A 5,038-nucleotide genomic window follows, 5' to 3' on the forward strand; every position below is an offset into this window, starting at 1 on the left:
GTAAATTTATTTATTTAATTTTCAGCTTGAAGACATCCTATATTTACGTCTCCTTTTGGCACATGGTTGAAGGTTGAAGGAGCCACGGAACAATCATATAAGCAGATGAGTATAAATAGAATTCGGGGATCGTTGGTGGTAATAATGCTTTTCTTCAATGGATGTTTCATTGGTCGAAGATATGTTGGATTATATTTTATGAACCCGGTGAGAAGAAAGAAACAAAGCGTTAACATGACATTTAATTCTTAGTTGTCTATCAATTTATGCATACTACCTGTGTTCCACCTAAACCAAAAATATATGAGAAATTAATAATGCTACACTTGCTGAAACTTTGGTAGAAATAATGAATAAGACTGTGGGACCGTTTTTTTCAAGTGGATTTTTTTTAATATAAATCCAATAGTAACTAAAAAAAAGAACTGGAACATAGAAATGAAGCACTTAAAATAAAAAAAAGAACTGGAACATAGAAATGAAGCACTTAAAAAAAACTAAAGAGATGCTAACATGTGATACGACCGAACACTTCAATTTGAAGATATGAAGAAAATTTGGATGATCTAATTTGGATTGATTCAAGAACCGGGATTTATAGAACTTTACTCTTGATATTTTGCAATTTTTAAACTTCCATTTGGCCACAATATCTGCAGCGACAAATAAGCAATAGCAATGACGCGCGTAACAGCGGAGCGACCCATTATGGCGGCATGTTGCCGCTAAAGGCAGTTGTGGCGACAAATGGGGTGTTTAGCAGCAATATTTGTCACCGATAAAGTCAGTTAAAGGCATATTTTGATGGAATGTTATTCCTTACTAAATACATATTTTCCAATCACCAACTAAACATGCATTTTCCCATTTTCTTGTTAATACCTTATTCCTTTCCCTTTGTGATTACAGCACACCAAAAAGGACGTTAATGAAACATTTTCAAACCAATGATGAAGACCATGGCCAGGCTGACACAGAACGGGAGTAAAGACGAAATATAATGTTGAAGAAATCCCAAAGGATGAAATTTTATTCAATTTCCAGATGAAAAATAAAGCTTACATAAAATAACTTTTTTACATAATGTGGAGCTAAATTTGATATGTAGTGCACAATTTCGGAAAAATAGAGATTAACAATAACGTTAAGAAAAAACAGGAATGAAGGAAATCACACAATCAAACCATTGGTCACATGCACCGACTTAGAAGGAGATATCCAAACCATCAAACTTCTCCTTGGTGATTTCATCCAAAATTTGGCTCATTTCATTTGTGAGATGGTTTGTCCAATCATCAACTTTCCCATTCCTAAAGAAAGCATCATTAGGCAAATCCGCAATCACCATCCCATGCTTATTAACCTCTTTCAAAGTTTCAAAACTGCATAACTTGACAATTTCATGCACGACACCCTCAACCTCTTCCTCCTGAGTAAAAGGATATCCCAAGAACTCTGCCAGACGCTTCACATTATTGACAGTATCCTTTTGCATGTCCTCGTATGTTAGAAATAGAATCTCTAACGGGCGTTCCAAAGCAGCCTTGTAGTACCCTTTCAAATGATCCCAACAAGGTCCGAATGGCATCATACCTTTTCTAAACATCTCAAACGCCTCCTCGAATGTCATTACACCAAGAGATTTGTCTCTCACCTTGTTTGTAAAATGAAACAAAGAAACCAAAACATCTTTTGGGCTTCTGCAAATATAAACTATGCGACAACCGCTATCAAGAATGGATTGAGGCAATGAAGTGTAAGGAATATGGGTAGCAAAGAGACGCGGTGAATGTCGATCAACATTAGTAGAAGGAGGGAAGTGTGAAGAGTCCATCCCAAGGAAAGGAACACATATATGGGGGTTAAGACATTGTAGAGGATGATCAGTTGAAAGAGAGTTGGTTTTATTATACCTGGTGCGGTTTACTATCGCGAATGTAAGCGCCTTCAACCATGTTGTTCCAGATTTTGGTAGTGTGGCCAAGTATATATCAGTTGGAAGAGCTTGGAAACTATCCTGGGAGGCCATTACATCTACAGCTGAGATTACAGACCCTTCCTCAACCCAAAAGCCTTGATACAAGAACATGCTTTCCGATAACCAACCTTTCTCTTTTGGCAAAGTTGTCAAAGTATCCTTGTATTTATTGTAGAGGAAGCCACTTTCATTATCTGTTGAAAGAGGAATGATATCGGGGGTTGTAGGGACTGACATTTTAAGGATTGTCTCTGTGGAGTATTTGGTAATTTGAATTCTAGATCTATGTCTATATATAGACCAAATAGGGAACATTTTTACAACTTGAAGCTAACCAAATAGCAAATAGGTTACATTTTCCACATGGTTTCTACTTGAATAATATTACACTACATGTCCAACGATTTAAAGTCAAAATACCACATGGATCCATGTTTCAAGATTCTCTTCCATCTTGACTGAATTACAAATTTACTCCTTTATGGCCCTTTTTTCTTTAGGTCCAAAATAGAATTATTTTGAAATTTTATTCCAAAAGTAAAATAATCATTTAAAAAAAATCTTTCAGCCGACTAGTTAGATTTAAAGATACTGGAACCAATCAATTTATAAACTTCTCAAATGAGCACCGTAAATGCAAGCAAAGCCTCTTGTCCTTTTCGGACCTAAAAAAAACATTTAAATTACTAAAACAATTCAATGATTCGGTTTGGAAATTTCTAGCTTTTAGCTTAAACAAAAAGCTCGATTTAAACAAAAAACTCCGTTTAGGAATAAGAGCGTTTAACTTTTAGTTTAAACAAAAAACTTAAAATCTAAAAGCTATTTCATACATCGTTTAAGAAAAAAAACTATTGAGATTTATTAATTAATTTCCAAAATTAGCCTTAAACATATAGTATTTACTAGGTGAATTTCTGCTCATTGCACAGGTAAACTATTTTAAACAATATTATTCAATGACTTCTACCTGCTGCTTGCGCATAAATAAAATTAAATATAATTCTCGATTTATTGTTATTTTTAACAATTATTATGAACAATTAATTTAAAATTTTACTTATGCAGCCATCTCTTAGTATTATCGTGATATTGATTTAAAATACAATTCATTTTTAGGTAACATTAGATAATTTAAAATTTGATGTTATCATTATTGATAATTATTGTTCATTGATTTTAAAATCACATTATTATTGATAAGTTAAATAAGAGTTTTTAAGAACCACTTATTATTATTATTAAAATGTTCAACATATACTAAATATAACGTGATAAGATACATGATTTGTTTTTTAAAAGAGAATTGTATTAGAAATATGACATATCAATGACTTTTAGTTAATTATATTTTTGAAGCAATACAAAACAAACAGTCATATATAACATACTTAATTAAATATTATCTACATTACCCTATATAACATATGATCGATAACATGTATTGATGTAATTACTTTAAAAATTCAATCATAACATACAACGATTGTATTAAAAGAATAATAAAACCAAGAAACAATAATTCTTCTTTTTATAACATTCAACAAGATCAAAAAAAGGAATAAAGAGGTATTTGTGTAAGATTGTTTTCAAGAGATTTGTAATGTGTCAATAAATTTGTTGTGACAACCCGTTAATTTCAATCTTGTAAAGTCAAACTTGGGTCAACTAAAGTCAAACTTATTGTGTTGATTTATTTTATTAAGTAGATTTATCTTATTATGTTTAGATTAAAAATCTCTATGTGTTTAAAAACCTTTTATTAGAAGTGTTACATAAATGGAAGTGAAGTGCTTAAATCCGAGAAGTCTCGCTAGAACCGAAAACTCTTGCAAGGGCTATAAACTCCTAGAACCGTAAATGTCCGAAGTCGCAAACCCTCGGTTCGCAACCGCAAACGGTTTCCAGCCGGGAACCCTCGGTCTTATCCTCTCGGTTCGCAAACCCATGCATGTGTCACGTCAAGCTTATCCTCCTTTATAAGCATAGAACCGAAAACACTTCCTCACTTCTACACCTTCTAACCGAAAACATACACTTTTCTCTCAAGATCATCAAACCGAGAACCCTTTTTCTCTCTCAACTATCATCTAAAAAAGCCTTGAATCTCCTTCGGATCTTGCCAAGAACATAAAGTGTTCTTCATTTCATCAAACTATCACCTTCCTTTTTGGTATTCTTCAACCGAAAACGCTTGGATCATCTTGGTTTCACCAAGAACACCAAGAAACACCAAGATCTTCAGGTGGTCGAAAATCCAAGGCTGGCCGAAAATGCTTTGCAGCCTCACGAAATCACTTATAACACTCTTATTTGTAAGTGAAACTTACAAATTACGCTATTTCCTTAACATATTTGTCATTATGTTCACTAATTGTATACATATATATTACGTGAAATGCTTTTAGGACACGTTTTGTCACGGGATTTAACTTGTGGAAATAACATCCTATATCGAACCTTCAATCGAATCACTCACATAAGGTGATTTCATACCCCTACAATTTACCTTTTTCAATGTTTTTAGGGGGAATACAAGAAAAACACAATATTATTGTTTTGACACTTACAGGTGAAAGCAAACAAACAAAAGGATTCTTATGCTTATAAATATTGTTAAAATCATTTTCAAACTCTTTTTAAAAACTATTTTAGATTTCTGTTTATATCAAAATCATATTCATTTGTATATTTATGTATAATTAGGCTTTAACAAACTTAGGACTATTGCTAATACCTTAACTCATGTTCCTTGTTTGGTTGTGGGCTTAGGGTAGGATCACTAGTCCGACTGTCGGCTAAATCATAATTATACATGCTAAATATATACATGAGTATTAAAACTCATTTCAAAGACATACTTAACTCATTTGTATATGCTGAGCAAATGGGTCTTTTCTCCAGATCATTTACAGTTCAAACAAACATACTAGTAAACTATAATAGGTATAGTTTAGAGAATCAATTCATACTAATTTCTAGATCAAAGAAACATTACATGAATCAATACATGCATACTATTACCTTTCATTGCAAAGTACACTACTCATTTACAACAAC

The 5,038-nt window shown here is 32.7% G+C and overlaps 1 pseudogene; it reads right to left on the minus strand.

The window, feature by feature from the left end:
* Positions 1-1,094: 1,094 nt before the first annotated feature.
* LOC145105144 (cytosolic sulfotransferase 15 pseudogene) lies at positions 1,095-2,215 on the minus strand (annotated as a pseudogene).
* Between the last annotated feature and the right edge of the window lie 2,823 nt (positions 2,216-5,038).

The sequence above is a fragment of the Lactuca virosa genome, chromosome 4 (assembly GCF_052849685.1).
Source record: "Lactuca virosa cultivar CGN04683 chromosome 4, Lactuca_virosa_CGN04683_v6, whole genome shotgun sequence".
In the NCBI taxonomy this organism is placed as follows: Eukaryota; Viridiplantae; Streptophyta; class Magnoliopsida; order Asterales; family Asteraceae; genus Lactuca; species Lactuca virosa.